The sequence below is a fragment of the Nerophis lumbriciformis genome, linkage group LG25, assembly GCF_033978685.3.
Source record: "Nerophis lumbriciformis linkage group LG25, RoL_Nlum_v2.1, whole genome shotgun sequence".
NCBI lineage: Eukaryota > Metazoa > Chordata > Actinopteri > Syngnathiformes > Syngnathidae > Nerophis > Nerophis lumbriciformis.
In genome coordinates, this window is record NC_084572.2 from 41,717,729 (window position 1) to 41,735,228 (window position 17,500).

Genomic DNA, 17,500 nt, shown 5'->3' on the forward strand with positions numbered 1-17,500 from the left:
CTTGAAAATCACTTTTTGTCTTGAAAATCAACTTTTACCTTGAAAATAATTTTTTGTCTTGAAAATCAACTTTTATCTTGAAAATCATTTTTTGTCTTGAAAATCATTTTTTGTCTTGAAAATCAACTTTTACCTTGAAAATCAACCTTTACCTTGAAAATAATTTTTTGTCTTGAAAATCATTTTTTGTCTTGAAAATCATTTTTTGTCTTGAAAATCAACTTTTACCTTGAAAATCAACCTTTACCTTGAAAATCATTTTTTGTCTTGAAAATCATTTTTTGTCTTGAAAATCAACTTTTACCTTGAAAATCAACTTTTACCTTGAAAATCATTTTTTGTCTTGAAAATCATTTTTTGTCTTGAAAATCAACTTTTACCTTGAAAATCATTTTTTGTCTTGAAAATCATTTTTTGTCTTGAAAATCATTTTTTGTCTTGAAAATCAACTTTTACCTTGAAAATCATTTTTTTGTCTTGAAAATCAACTTTTACGTTGAAAATCATTTTTTGTCTTGAAAATCATTTTTTGTCTTGAAAATCATTTTTTGTCTTGAAAATCAACTTTTACCTTGAAAATCAACTTTTACCTTGACAATCATTTTTTGTCTTGAAAATCATTTTTTGTCTTGAAAATCAACTTTTACCTTGAAAATCAACTTTTACCTTGAAAATCAACTTTTACCTTGAAAATCAACCTTTACCTTGAAAATCATTTTTTGTCTTGAAAATAATTTTTTGTCTTGAAAATCAACTTTTACCTTGAAAATCAACTTTTACCTTGAAAATCAACTTTTACCTTGAAAATCATTTTTTGTCTTGAAAATCAACTTTTATCTTGAAAATCACTTTTTGTCTTGAAAATCACTTTTTGTCTTGAAAATCAACTTTTACCTTGAAAATCAACTTTTACCTTGAAAATAATTTTTTGTCTTGAAAATCATTTTTTGTCTTGAAAATCAACTTTTATCTTGAAAATAATTTTTTGTCTTGAAAATCAACTTTTGTCTTGAAAATCAACTTTTACCTTGAAAATAATTTTTTGTCTTGAAAATCAACTTTTGTCTTGAAAATCAACTTTTACCTTGAAAATAATTTTTTGTCTTGAAAATCAACTTTTACCTTGAAAATAATTTTTTGTCTTGAAAATCAACTTTTATCTTGAAAATCACTTTTTGTCTTGAAAATCACTTTTTGTCTTGAAAATCAACTTTTACCTTGAAAATCAACTTTTACCTTGAAAATAATTTTTTGTCTTGAAAATCATTTTTTGTCTTGAAAATCAACTTTTATCTTGAAAATAATTTTTTGTCTTGAAAATCAACTTTTGTCTTGAAAATCAACTTTTACCTTGAAAATAATTTTTTGTCTTGAAAATCAACTTTTACCTTGAAAATAATTTTTTGTCTTGAAAATCAACTTTTACCTTGAAAATAATTTTTTGTCTTGACAATCATTTTTTGTCTTGAAAATCAACTTTTATCTTGAAAATAATTTTTTGTCTTGAAAATCAACTTTTGTCTTGAAAATCAACTTTTACCTTGAAAATAATTTTTTGTCTTGAAAATCAACTTTTATCTTGAAAATCATTTTTTGTCTTGAAAATCATTTTTTGTCTTGAAAATCAACTTTTACCTTGAAAATCAACCTTTACCTTGAAAATCATTTTTTGTCTTGAAAATCATTTTTTGTCTTGAAAATCAACTTTTATCTTGAAAATAATTTTTTGTCTTGAAAATCAACTTTTGTCTTGAAAATCAACTTTTACCTTGAAAATAATTTTTTGTCTTGAAAATCAACTTTTATCTTGAAAATCATTTTTTGTCTTGAAAATCATTTTTTGTCTTGAAAATCAACCTTTACCTTGAAAATCATTTTTTGTCTTGAAAATCATTTTTTGTCTTGAAAATCAACTTTTACCTTGAAAATCAACTTTTACCTTGAAAATAATTTTTTGTCTTGAAAATCAACTTTTGTCTTGAAAATCAACTTTTACCTTGAAAATAATTTTTTGTCTTGAAAATCAACTTTTATCTTGAAAATCATTTTTTGTCTTGAAAATCATTTTTTGTCTTGAAAATCAACTTTTACCTTGAAAATCAACCTTTACCTTGAAAATCATTTTTTGTCTTGAAAATCATTTTTTGTCTTGAAAATCAACTTTTACCTTGAAAATCATTTTTTGTCTTGAAAATCAATTTTTACCTTGAAAATCAACTTTTACCTTGAAAATAATTTTTTGTCTTGAAAATAATTTTTTGTCTTGAAAATCAACTTTTATCTTGAAAATAATTTTTTGTCTTGAAAATCATTTTTTGTCTTGAAAATCAACTTTTATCTTGAAAATAATTTTTTGTCTTGAAAATCAACTTTTGTCTTGAAAATCAACTTTTACCTTGAAAATAATTTTTTGTCTTGAAAATCAACTTTTATCTTGAAAATCATTTTTTGTCTTGAAAATCATTTTTTGTCTTGAAAATCAACCTTTACCTTGAAAATCATTTTTTGTCTTGAAAATCATTTTTTGTCTTGAAAATCAACTTTTACCTTGAAAATCAACTTTTACCTTGAAAATAATTTTTTGTCTTGAAAATCAACTTTTGTCTTGAAAATCAACTTTTACCTTGAAAATAATTTTTTGTCTTGAAAATCAACTTTTATCTTGAAAATCATTTTTTGTCTTGAAAATCATTTTTTGTCTTGAAAATCAACCTTTACCTTGAAAATCATTTTTTGTCTTGAAAATCATTTTTTGTCTTGAAAATCATTTTTTGTCTTGAAAATCATTTTTTGTCTTGAAAATCAACCTTTACCTTGAAAATCATTTTTTGTCTTGAAAATCATTTTTTGTCTTGAAAATCATTTTTTGTCTTGAAAATCAACATCCATCCATCCATCTTCTTCCGCTTATCCGAGGTCGGGTCGCGGGGGCAGCAGCCTAAGCAGGGAAGCCCAGACTTCCCTCTCCCCAGCCACTTGGTCCAGCTCCTCCCGGGGGATCCCGAGGCGTTCCCAGGCCAGCCGGGAGACATAGTCTTCCCAACGTGTCCTGGGTCTTCCTCGTGGCCTCCTACCGGTCGGACGTGCCCTAAACACCTTCCTAGGGAGGCGTTCGGGTGGCATCCTGACCAGATGCCCGAACCACCTCATCTGGCTCCTCTCCATGTGGAGGAGCAGCGGCTTTACTTTGAGCTCCTCCCGAATGACAGAGCTTCTCACCCTATCTCTAAGGGAGAGCCCCGCCACCCGGCGGAGGAAACTCATTTGGGCCGCTTGTACCCGTGATCTTGTCCTTTCGGTCATAACCCAAAGCTCATGACCATAGGTGAGGATGGGAACGTAGATCGACCGGTAAATCGAGAGCTTTGCCTTCCGGCTCAGCTCCTTCTTCACCACAACGGATCGATTCACAAAATATTACTGTAAAAATGTTTTTTGTTGTTTTTGGATCTGTTAGACATTTTCTCATTCAGCGCGAAAAAGTATTAGTACTATTAAAACGTTAGTAGCAGTTACTGCATTCAGTCGAGCTGTACAGAATGGTAGGAATGAAATTTGCGGGAGCGTGGAAAAGTGCGACTACTCCATCTTGTCGCCAAACCGGAAGTCCCCCCCCCCCCGTTTTTTTTTAACGAGCGTGACGGCGCGTTGTCACGTGGTGACATTGCTGGTTTTAGGAGCAGAGGAGCATGTTGGGCAGCGCATACACACAGAGTACTTACAAGCAGACACAGTGTGTAGACAGAAAAGGGAGAATGGACGCATTTTGGTGTAAAAAGTAAAGATAAAGAAGTGATCCCCCATTATAATTATATTATCTGCATGTGTCACCAGATCGGCGACAAACACTGAAACACCCTCAGGAAGAGGTGCTTTAAGACATGGATAGCTAGCTAGCAGCTAACGTCCATCAGCAGTGTTTTAGCTACTTCTAAATCACTAATCCTGGCCTCCATGGCGACAAATAAAGTAAGTTTCTTACAAGTATCATTATCACTGGAGGAGGAGGAATAGCTAAACATGCTTCACTACACACCGTAGGAGGATACAATAGCTCACCGCCGTCACAATGTAAACAAATGCCATGGGTGGATCTACACCTGACATCCACTGTAATGATACCAAGTACAGGAGCGTATGTAGTCGATACTAGTATGATTAAATGGATAGTTTTTAGCATCACAAAATCATTTTTCGTTTAAAAAAAAATTACATTATGTTTATAAAGTCAGTAAATACGTCGCTGGTCTAATGAGGACTTTGAATATGACCAATGTATGATCCTGTAACTACTTGGTATCAGATCCATACCTAAATGTGTGGTATCATCCAAAACTAATGTCAAGTATCAAAGAAGAGAAGAATAAGTGATTATTACATTTTAACAGAAGTGTAGATAGAACATGTTAAAAACAGAAAACAGAACGACACCTACCCTTTACATCAGAATATCTTAAACATATTATTATTGGTTTATTAGGTATTATATTTTATAGTATGATCCTGTAACTACTTGGTATCGGATCCATACCTAAATGTGTGGTATCATCCAAAACTAATGTCAAGTATGAAAGAAGAGAAGAATAAGTGATTATTACATTTGAACAGAAGTGTAGATAGAACATGTTGAAACAGAAAATAAGCAGATATTAACAGTAAATGAACAAGTAGATTAATAATAAATTTTTACAGTTTGTCCCTTATAATGTGTACAAAATAATAGGTGTATAAATGACACAATATGTTACTGCATACGACTAATTAGGAGTCTTTGTTTGTTTACTTACTACTAAAAGACAAGTTGTCTAGTATGTTCAACATTTTATTTAAGGACTAAATGACAATAATAAACATATGTTTAAAGTACACTAACATTTTTGGTTACAATAAAGCCAATAATGCCATTTTTTGTGGTCCCCTTTATTTAGAAAAGTAACGAAATACATTTTGGTACCGGTACCAAAATATTGGCATGGAGACAACCCTAGCCAGGACTGAGACCTACTAGAATTGGAGTCATGTCTGCATGCGGGTCAGTTTGCATTCACATTGGAAATGGCATTTCTTTGGTAACGAGCACAGTAGTAGCCCTCGTCTCGCTCAGTCTAAGACGAGATCTGACCAATGGAAAAAAAATATACACGTGATCTCCAAATCCAAACAAACACGAGGGAGAAAAAACCTCGGCGGAATGTTCCATAAACAGACGAGTCCTCTGGGTGATTCTTGTTATTGTCAACAATGTCAGACGGCCTCTGAAGACACCTTCTTACGCCACCGTGGACATGACAGGTCTTCTACTTGAGACCTGGGACTCATGCGAGGCCATTTCCAACTCTGGCAATAATCAGGAGAGTTAAATTCTTTCTTTGTAACACAAACAAGACATTTAGCGTCTGCGTGGGACAAAACAAACACTTGTAATCATCTCAAGAAGCTTGTCCAGGAGAAAAGGCTGGGAACAATTATTGGCCAACACAAGGCCCTGGGTGCTTTCACACACACACACACACACACACACACACACACACACACACACACACACACACACACACACACACACACACACACACACACACACACACACACACACACACACACACAACAATGTGAGCAAAGTCAAGAGAATGTCCCACTTTGTGAGTTTTCTTGACAATGACCTTCTTTGCACCCGTGTGAGACGTACATGTGACACTGACTGATGACGTGTTAGTCTTATCGTGATGCGTTCACGGACCGATTCCAAAATGCATCCTCTACTGCAGGGTGTTAACCTTATCGTGATGCGTTCATGGACCCATTCAACATGCATCCTCTACTGCAGCGTGTTAGCCTTATTGTGATGCCTTCATGGACCCATTCAACATGTATTATATACTGCAGGGTGTTAGTCTTATCGTGATACCTTCATGGACCCATTCAACATGTATCATATACTGCAGGGTGTTAGCCTTATGGTGAGGCATTCATGGACCCATTCAACATGTATCCTCTACTGCAGGGTGTTAGCCTTATGGTGAGGCATTCATGGACCCATTCAACATGTATCATATACTGCAAGGTGTTAGCCTTATCGTGATGCCTTCATGGACCCATTCAACATGTATCATATACTGCAGGGTGTTAGCCTTATTGTGATGTGTTCATGGACCCATTCAACATGTATCCTCTACTGCAGGGTGTTAGCCTTATGGTGAGGCATTCATGGACCCATTCAACATGTATCATATACTGCAAGGTGTTAGCCTTATCGTGATGCCTTCATGGACCCATTCAACATGTATCATATACTGCAAGGTGTTAGCCTTATCTTGATGCCTTCATGGACCCATTCAACATGTATCATATACTGCAGGGTGTTAGCCTTATGGTGATGCCTTCATGGACAGATTCCAAAATGCATCCTCTACTGCAAGGTGTTAGCCTTACCATGATGCGTTCATGGACCCATTCAACATGTATCATATACTGCAAGGTGTTAGCCTTATCTTGATGCCTTCATGGACCCATTCAACATGTATCATATACTGCAGGGTGTTAGCCTTATGGTGATGCCTTCATGGACCCATTCAACATGTATCATATACTGCAAGGCGTTAGTCTTATCGTGATGCCTTCATGGACAGATTCCAAAATGCATCCTCTACTGCAAGGTGTTAGCCTTACCATGATGCGTTCATGGACCCATTCAACATGTATCCTCTACTGCAGCGTGTTAGCCTTATCGTGATGCGTTCATTGACCTATTCAACATGTATCCTCTACTGCAGGATGTTAGCCTTATTGTGATGCGTTCATGGACCCATTCAACATGTATCATATACTGCAAGGTGTTAGGCTTATCGTGATGCGTTCATGGACCCATTCAACATGTATCCTATACTGCAGGGTGTTAGCCTTATCGAGATGCCTTCATGGACAGATTCCAAAATGCATCCTCTACTGCAAGGTGTTAGCCTTATCATGATGCGTTCATGGACCCATTCAACATGTATCCTCTACTGCAGGGTGTTAGCCTTATTGTGATGCGTTCATGGACCCATTCAACATGTATCATATACTGCAAGGTGTTAGCCTTATCGTGATGCCTTCATGGACCCATTCAACATGTATCATATACTGCAGGGTGTTAGTCTTATCGTGATGCCTTCATGGACCCATTCAACATGTATACTATACTGCAGGGTGTTAGCCTTATCGAGATGCCTTCATGGACAGATTCCAAAATGCATCCTCTACTGCAAGGTGTTAGCCTTATCATGATGCGTTCATGGACCCATTCAACATGCATCCTCTACTGCAGGGTGTTAGCCTTATTGTGATGCGTTCATGGACCCATTCAACATGTATCATATACTGCAAGGTGTTAGCCTTATCGTGATGCCTTCATGGACCCATTCAACATGTATCATATACTGCAAGGTGTTAGCCTTATTGTGATGAGTTCATGGACCCATTCAACATGTATCATATACTGCAGAGTGTTAGCCTTATTGTGATGCGTTCATGGACCCATTCAACATGTATCATATACTGCAAGGTGTTAGCCTTATCGTGATGCCTTCATGGACCCATTCAACATGTATCATATACTGCAGGGTGTTAGTCTTATCGTGATGCCTTCATGGACCCATTCAACATGTATACTATACTGCAGGGTGTTAGCCTTATCGAGATGCCTTCATGGACAGATTCCAAAATGCATCCTCTACTGCAAGGTGTTAGCCTTATCATGATGCGTTCATGGACCCATTCAACATGCATCCTCTACTGCAGGGTGTTAGCCTTATTGTGATGCGTTCATGGACCCATTCAACATGTATCATATACTGCAAGGTGTTAGCCTTATCGTGATGCCTTCATGGACCCATTCAACATGTATCATATACTGCAAGGTGTTAGCCTTATTGTGATGCGTTCATGGACCCATTCAACATGTATCATATACTGCAGAGTGTTAGCCTTATTGTGATGCGTTCATGGACCCATTCAACATGTATCATATACTGCAGAGTGTTAGCCTTATCGTGATGCCTTCATGGACCCATTCAACATGTATCATATACTGCAAGGTGTTAGCCTTATCGTGATGCCTTCATGGACCCATTCAACATGTATCATATACTGCAGGGTGTTAGCCTTATTGTGATGTGTTCATGGACCCATTCAACATGCATCCTCTACTGCAGGGTGTTAGCCTTATCGTGATGCCTTCATGGACCCATTCAACATGTATCATATACTGCAAGGCGTTAGTCTTATCGTGATGCCTTCATGGACAGATTCCAAAATGCATCCTCTACTGCAAGGTGTTAGCCTTACCATGATGCGTTCATGGACCCATTCAACATGTATCCTCTACTGCAGCGTGTTAGCCTTATTGTGATGCGTTCATGGACCCATTCAACATGTATCATATACTGCAAGGTGTTAGCCTTATCGTGATGCCTTCATGGACCCATTCAACATGTATCATATACTGCAAGGTGTTAGCCTTATCGTGATGCCTTCATGGACCCATTCAACATGTATCATATACTGCAAGGTGTTAGCCTTATTGTGATGCGTTCATGGACCCATTCAACATGTATCCTCTACTGCAGGGTGCTAGCCTTATGCTGATGCCTTCATGGACCCATTCAACATGTATCATATACTGCAAGGCGTTAGTCTTATCGTGATGCCTTCACGGACAGATTCCAAAATGCATCCTCTACTGCAAGGTGTTAGCCTTACCATGATGCGTTCATGGACCCATTCAACATGTATCCTCTACTGCAGTGTGTTAGCCTTATCGTGATGCGTTCATTGACCTATTCAACATGTATCCTCTACTGCAGGATGTTAGCCTTATTGTGATGCGTTCATGGACCCATTCAACATGTATCATATACTGCAAGGTGTTAGGCTTATCGTGATGGGTTCATGGACCCATTCAACATGTATCCTATACTGCAGGGTGTTAGCCTTATCGAGATGCCTTCATGGACAGATTCCAAAATGCATCCTCTACTGCAAGGTGTTAGCCTTATCATGATGCGTTCATGGACCCATTCAACATGTATCTTCTACTGCAGGGTGTTAGCCTTATTGTGATGCGTTCATGGACCCATTCAACATGTATCATATACTGCAGGGTGTTAGCCATATTGTGATGCGTTCATGGACCCATTCAACATGTATCCTCTACTGCAGCGTGTTAGTCTTATGGTGATGCGTTTATGGACCCATTCAACATGTATCATATACTGCAGCTTGTTAGCCTTATTGTGATGCGTTCATGGACCTATTCAACATGTGTCATATACTGCAGGGTGTTAGCCTTATTGTGATGCGTTCATGGACCCATTCAACATGCATCCTCTACTGCAGGGTGTTAGCCTTATGGTGAGGCATTCATGGACCCATTCAACATGTATCATATACTGCAAGGTGTTAGCCTCATCGTGATGCGTTCATGGACCCATTCAACATGTATCATATACTGCAGGGTGTTAGTCTTATCGTGATGCGTTCATGGACCCATTCAACATGTATCATATACTGCAGGGTGTTAGCCATATTGTGATGCGTTCATGGACCCATTCAACATGTATCCTCTACTGCAGCGTGTTAGTCTTATGGTGATGCGTTTATGGACCCATTCAACATGTATCATATACTGCAGCTTGTTAGCCTTATTGTGATGCGTTCATGGACCTATTCAACATGTGTCATATACTGCAGGGTGTTAGCCTTATTGTGATGCGTTCATGGACCCATTCAACATGCATCCTCTACTGCAGGGTGTTAGCCTTATGGTGAGGCATTCATGGACCCATTCAACATGTATCATATACTGCAAGGTGTTAGCCTCATCGTGATGCGTTCATGGACCCATTCAACATGTATCATATACTGCAGGGTGTTAGTCTTATCGTGATGCGTTCATGGACCCATTCAACATGTATCATATACTGCAGCGTGTTAGCCTTATTGTGATGCGTTCACGGACAGATTCCAAAATGAATCCTCTACTGCTGGGTGTTAACCTTATCGTGATGCGTTCATGGACCCATTCAACATGCATCCTCTACTGCAGCGTGTTAGCCTTATTGTGATGCCTTCATGGACCCATTCAACATGTATTATATACTGGAGGGTGTTAGCCTTATCGTGATGCCTTCATGGACAGATTCCAAAATGCATCCTCTACTACTGGGTGTTAGCCTTACCATGATGCGTTCATGGACGCATTCAACATGTATCCTCTACTGCAGGATGTTAGTCTTATCGTGATGCCTTCATGGACCCATTCAACATGTATCATATACTGCAAGGTGTTAGTCTTATCGTGATGCCTTCAGGGACTCATTCAACATGTATCATATACTGCAGGGTGTTAGTCTTATCGTGATGCCTTCATGGACCCATTCAACATGTATCATATACTGCAGGGTGTTAGTCTTATCGTGATGCCTTCATGGACAGATTCCAAAATGCATCCTCTCCTGCAAGGTGTTAGCCTTACCATGATGCGTTCATGGACCCATTCAACATGTATCATATACTGCAAGGCGTTAATCTTATCGTGATGCCTTCATGGACAGATTCCAAAATGCATCCTCTACTGCAAGGTGTTAGCCTTACCATGATGCGTTCATGGACCCATTCAACATGTATCCTCTACTGCAGGATGTTAGCCTTATGGTGATGCGTTTATAGACCCATTCAACATGTATCATATACTGCAAGGTGTTAGCCTTATCGTGATGCCTTCATGGACCCATTCAACATGTATCATATACTGCAGGGTGTTAACCTTATCGTGATGCCTTCATGGACCCATTCAACATGTATCATATACTGCAAGGTGTTAACCTTATCGTGATGCCTTCATGGACCCATTCAACATGTATCCTCTACTGCAGCGTGTTAGCCTTATTGTGATGCGTTCATGGACCCATTCAACATGCATCATATACTGCAAGGTGCTAGCCTTATCGTGATGCCTTCATGGACCCATTCAACATGTATCCTCTACTGCTGGGTGTGAACCTTATTGTGATGCGTTCATGGACCGCTTCAAAAATGTATACCGGTACTCTACTGCAGGGTGTTAGCCTTATCGTGATGCGTTCATGGACCCATTCAACAAGTATCATATCCGGCAAGTTGTTAGGCTTATTGTGATGCCTTCATGGATCCATTCAACATGTATCATATACTGCAAGGTGTTAGCCTTATCATGATGCATTTATGGACCCATTCAACATGTATCATATACTGCAGCTTGTTAGCCTTATTGTGATGCGTTCATGGACCTATTCAACATGTGTCATATACTGCAGGGTGTTAGCCTTATTGTGATGCGTTCATGGACCCATTCAACATGTATCCTCTACTGCAGCGTGTTAGCCTTATCGTGATGCCTTCATGGACCCATTCAACATGTATCATATACTGCAGGGTGTTAGTCTTATCGTGATGCGTTCATGGACCCATTCAACATGTATCATATACTGCAAGGTGTTAGCCTTATCGTGATGCCTTCATGGACCCATTCAACATGTATCATATACTGCAGGGTGTTAGCCATATTGTGATGCGTTCATGGACCCATTCAACATGTATCATATACTGCAGGGTGTTAGCCTTATTGTGATGCGTTCATGGACCCATTCAACATGTATCCTCTACTGCAGGGTGTTAGCCTTATGGTGATGCCTTCATGGACCCATTCAACATGTATCATATACTGCAAGGCGTTAGTCTTATCGTGATGCCTTCATGGACAGATTCCAAAATGCATCCTCTACTGCAAGGTGTTAGCCTTACCATGATGCGTTCATGGACCCATTCAACATGTATCCTCTACTGCAGCGTGTTAGCCTTATCGTGATGCGTTCATTGACCTATTCAACATGTATCCTCTACTGCAGGATGTTAGCCTTATTGTGATGCGTTCATGGACCCATTCAACATGTATCATATACTGCAAGGTGTTAGGCTTATCGTGATGCGTTCATGGACCCATTCAACATGTATCCTATACTGCAGGGTGTTACCCTTATCGAGATGCCTTCATGGACAGATTCCAAAATGCATCCTCTACTGCAAGGTGTTAGCCTTATTGTGATGTGTTCATGGACCCATTCAACATGCATCCTCTACTGCAGGGTGTTAGCCTTATGGTGAGGCATTCATGGACCCATTCAACATGTATCATATACTGCAAGGTGTTAGCCTTATCGTGATGCCTTCATGGACCCATTCAACATGTATCATATACTGCAAGGTGTTAGCCTTATCGTGATGCGTTCATGGACCCATTCAACATGTATCATATACTGCAAGGTGTTAGCCTTATCTTGATGCCTTCATGGACCCATTCAACATGTATCATATACTGCAGGGTGTTAGCCATATTGTGATGCGTTCATGGACCCATTCAACATGTATCATATACTGCAGGGTGTTAGCCTTATTGTGATGCGTTCATGGACCCATTCAACATGTATCCTCTACTGCAGGGTGTTAGCCTTATGGTGATGCCTTCATGGACCCATTCAACATGTATCCTCTACTGCAGCGTGTTAGCCTTATTGTGATGCGTTCATGGACCCATTCAACATGCATCATATACTGCAAGGTGCTAGCCTTATCGTGATGCCTTCATGGACCCATTCAACATGTATCCTCTACTGCTGGGTGTGAACCTTATTGTGATGCGTTCATGGACCGCTTCAAAAATGTATACCGGTACTCTACTGCAGGGTGTTAGCCTTATCGTGATGCGTTCATGGACCCATTCAACAAGTATCATATCCGGCAAGTTGTTAGGCTTATTGTGATGCCTTCATGGATCCATTCAACATGTATCATATACTGCAAGGTGTTAGCCTCATCGTGATGCGTTCATGGACCCATTCAACATGTATCCTCATAACAACAACTACGTTAACTCTAAACTTCCTTCCATTTGTGCTGGGAAGTCGGCATATCCGAGTTTCAATTCTGAATTTCCACTGGAACGCCCCACAAGGTCGGATTTCCTGACCGGAAATCATTCTCACCAACCCTGAGTTGGTTTCAAAGTTGACTGCTCTGAATGTAAACAATAATATAGTCTTCCATAATACCCTTTATTAGCACTTCTAAATAGTTTGTGTCGCACTAAATCAGCCATGTATGATGTAATGTTGGACCTTCATATATTGTTACGTTATTGTAGTGTAAACTACAATTTTTTCATGTGTTATACAAAAGCAGTGACGTTGTCACGTTGTGTAAATGGTAAATAAAAAGAGAATCCTTTTCAACTTATATTCAATTGAATAGACTGCAAAGACAAGATATTTCATGTTCACACTGAGAAGCGTTGTTATTTTTTGCAAATAATCATTAACGTAGAATTTAATGGCAGCAACACATTGCAAAAAAGGCATTTTTTACCAGTGTGTTACATGGCCTTTCCTTTTAACAACACTCAGTAAAGGTTTGGGAACTGAGGAGACACATTTTTGAAGTGGAATTCTTTCCCATTCTTGCTTGATGTACAGCTTAAGTTGTTCAACAGTCTCCCTTCTCATATTTTAGCCTTCACACATTTTCAATGTCTGGACTACAGGCAGGCCAGTCTAGTACCCGCACTCTTTTACTATGAAGCCACACTGTTGTAACACGTGGCTTGGCATTGCCTTGCTGAAATAAGCAAGAATTTGCCATGTTATTGAATATTCAACATTATTGTCTTTGAGGTCCCAAATGTGTTTGCTGAGTTCTGTGGTATTTCGCAGGTTTTTGTTCCTGAAAGAAGCCTTGTGATTGTTCCATCTGGTTTTGAATTCTCCCTCGGTTAATCCTACATATGTGTCGGATGTGTTAATGTCCTTGCGTATTACCTTAGATTGGTAGACAACTGATGTTTGTAAGCACCCCCCTCTCAACGGGGGGTGCTTACAAACATCAGTTGAATTCAAAACCAGATGGAACAATCACAAGGCTTCTTTCAGGAACAAAAACCTGCGAAATACCACAGAACTCAGCAAACACATTTGGGACCTCAAAGACAATAATGTTGAATATTCAATAACATGGCAAATTCTTGCATCCAGCACACCTTACAATAGTGGTAATAAAAGATGCAACCTATGCTTGAAAGAGAAACTGTTTATTATTTACCGTCCAGACCTGTCATCCCTCAACAAGCGCAGCGAAATTGTAACAACATGCCGCCATAGACGGAAACACCTCCTAGGTAACACATGAGCCAATCACCACGCTCCTAGGCCAGCCTGTACCCACCCACTCTGTGCCCTATATAAACCATGGTATGCGAATGCTCCCATTAAAATCTCCTGATGATTGAGGGTACCCCCCCTCATGAAACAGGCCTGTAGAGATGAAATAGTCTTGTGATTTTTTTCCCCCACACATACATATATATATATATATATATATATATATGATATGTGTGTGTATGTTACTCATCAGTTACTCAGTACTTGAGTAGTTTTTTCACAACATACTTTTTACTTTTACTCAAGTAAATATTTGGGTGACTACTCCTTACTTTTACTTGAGTAATAAATCTCTAAAGTAACAGTACTCTTACTTGAGTACAATTTCTGGCTACTCTACCCACCTCTGGTTATAGCCTTATTTTGCGTGACAAAGCTGCAATCCCAAATACATTACATTTCCTGGCAGTTCTATGGTTATCAACACACTTTTGCTCCAATGTTTTTTTCATGTGCAGCCTCACTATTCTTGCCAAATATTATTATTTATGTGTGAATAAGATGTATTGTTCTAAGAGGTCTCCCTATAAAAAAAAAGTGTTGTTGTTTTTTAATCAAACTTAATGTATGCATTAACACCACTTAATTCGACCATGTTTGAAACTAGTATGTTTATGGTTGAGCTGCTAAAACTATGACAATAAAGATATTAAGTGGTTAATGTTGAGTCATGCTGCTATTTTTGTTTTGTCTGGATGTCAAAAAACGTGAGTTGGATTGCATTCATGGTTTGTTTGCAACAATGGGAATGAAACACACGCTGGGGTTCCGTGAACGCCCCATTTGAGGCTCCAGCTCTCCCCCGGCTCTCCCCACCGAGGGCAGTCCGCAATACGACGGGCCCCTGCGGGCAGCGAGCGGACGGGGCAGCACGGAGCCTCCTCGCTCGCTTTCTAGACTTTTTCCCAGGCAAACATGTCTGTCAAACCAGCATCACAACCCGCGATTAAAAGCGACGATTCATCACTAACCTCGTTCACGGTGCGTTCACGTCCTCCTCGCGGCTGCCGTCCCGAGCAAGGTCTCCTCCCCTCCGCTTCCTCTCCGCGTCTTCCTCGGCTCCTCCTGCCCGCCCACATGCCGCCTTTCCCCGGTAGAGGGAACCAGGGGACACTGCTCCGGAAGCAAACAATTCCGAGATTTTTTTTTTTTTTCCCCGACTCAGTTTAATGATAAAAAAATACCCTTAAAGTATTTTGACCATGAATAAAAAGCAGAATATATGTATAAAAAGTCATTTTAAATATTATATTATTTTATTGATTGATAGTATCCATTTAGTTATAACCATACTTGCCAACCCTCCCGGATTTTCCGGGAGACTCCCAAAATTCAGCGCCTCTCCCGAAAACCTCCCGGGACAAATTTTCTCCCGAAATTCAGGCGGACTCAGGTCCTCCACAATATAAAAAAAGCATACCTGCCCAATCACGTTATAAGGATAGAATGATGGAGTGCGAGTTCTTGGTTTCTTATGTGGGTTTATTGTTAGGCAGTTTCATTAACGTCCTCCCAGCGTGGCAACAACACACAACAACAGCAGTCACTTTTTTGTATACCGTAAAGCAGTTCGTCTGCCGTAAACAGCAATGTTGTGACACTCTTAAACAGGACAATACTGCCATCTAGTGCATGTGTGTGTGTATATATGTAAATAAATAAACACTGAAATTCAAGTATTTATTTTATATATATATATATATATATAATAAAATATATATATATATAATAAAATACATATATATATATATATATATATATATATATATATATATATATATATATATATATATATATATATATATATATATATATATATATATATATATATATATATATATATATATATATTGAGAAAATGGCGGATTGCTTCCCGATGTGACGTCACGTTGTGACGTCATCGCTCCGAGAGCGAATAATAGAAAGGCGTTTAATTCGCCAAAATTCACCCATTTAGAGTTCGGAAATCGGTTAAAAAAATATATGGTCTTTTTTCTGCAACATCAAGGTATATATTGACGCTTACATAGGTCTGGCGATAATGTTCCCCTTTAAATTGCGTAGGGATATTTGAATACCAACTTTATATACCTGCAGATATGGAAGAGAAGAAGTGATGTCAAACTCAAAATACTGTTCCTTTTTGCTTTGTCAATGTACTTTGTGTCATTTTTTTTTTAACAAAAACAAACATTGGCCCTGTGATGAGGTGGCGACTTGTCCAGGGTGTACCCCACCTTCCGCCCATGTGCAGCTGAGATAGGCTCCAGCACCCCCCGCGACCCCAAAAGAGACAAGCGGTAGAAAATGGATGGATGGATGGATATATATAGCTAGAATTCACTGAACGTCAAGTATTTCTTTTATATATATATATATATATATATATACCACCACCACGAAAAGAATACCTACCGGAATTAATAAAAGGCTATCGATGCTGTCATCTAGCAAAGCTGAATTTGACCAAGCAACCCCCCCCCCCGTACCAAAAAGCCCTTGATGAAAGCGGATACAATTTCACCCTCACCTATGAACCAACGCCAGGAAACCAACCAAAAAAGAACAGAAAACAAAACAACATCATCTGGTACAACCCCCCATACAGCAAAAACGTCTCAACTAACATTGGCCACAAATTCCTCACTCTGATTGAAAAACACTTTCCCAAAGGCAACACCCTAAGAAAAGTATTCAACAAGAACAACATTAAATTGAGCTACAGCTGTATGAACAATATACGACAAATTATCTCAAACCACAACAAAACAATTGCAAATGAGCCGTCGGCCCCCGGACAGAGCGACTCCAAAACCAACAAAGGCTGCAACTGCCGCAAGAAACCTGATTGCCCTCTCAACGGGGGGTGCTTACAAACATCAGTTGTTTACCAATCTAAGGTAACACGCAAGGACATTAACACATCCGACACATATGTAGGATTAACCGAGGGAGAGTTTAAAACCAGATGGAACAATCACAAGGCTTCTTTCAGGAACCAAAACCTGCGGAATACCACAGAACTCAGCAAACACATTTGGGACCTCAAAGACAATAATGTTGAATATTCAATAACATGGCAAATTCTTGCATCCAGCACACCTTACAATAGTGGTAATAAAAGATGCAACCTATGCTTGAAAGAGAAACTGTTTATTATATACCGTCCAGACCTGTCATCCCTCAACAAGCGCAGCGAAATTGTATCAGCATGCCGC

General features: G+C 38.9%; 1 protein-coding gene across 2 annotated transcripts in view; it reads right to left on the reverse strand.

Moving 5' to 3' along the window:
• Nucleotides 1-15,392, reverse strand: part of apbb2b (amyloid beta (A4) precursor protein-binding, family B, member 2b) — a 301,890-nt gene extending 286,498 nt beyond the window's left edge. For both annotated transcript variants that reach the window (XM_061984438.2, XM_061984436.2), the window contains exon 1: nt 15,254-15,392. The gene's annotated coding sequence lies outside the window, so the exon portion shown is untranslated. The remainder of the gene's footprint in view (nt 1-15,253) is intronic.
• Between the last annotated feature and the right edge of the window lie 2,108 nt (nt 15,393-17,500).